Raw genomic sequence first — 210 nt, 5'->3', positions numbered from 1 at the left:
GAGAAGGCCGCCGTACCCGTATTTGTCACGACAGGCCGGCACCTCGCATCGAGACGCGACTCCAAGCTACCAGCAAGACCTTGGCGTCCACACGGGGATCCTGAAAGACCCGCGCGGAGCAGCACCGTAAACCCGGAGAAAGCGTGCTGCTTTCGGGAGAACAACGACACGCCCCGGCTGCATCAAACCGCCCCCGCCCGCCTGAGGCAC

Source organism: Fulmarus glacialis, unplaced genomic scaffold (genome assembly GCF_000690835.1).
Source record: "Fulmarus glacialis isolate BGI_N327 unplaced genomic scaffold, ASM69083v1 scaffold19185, whole genome shotgun sequence".
Taxonomy (NCBI): Eukaryota; Metazoa; Chordata; class Aves; order Procellariiformes; family Procellariidae; genus Fulmarus; species Fulmarus glacialis.
Note: the sequence above shows the minus strand (reverse complement) of the source record.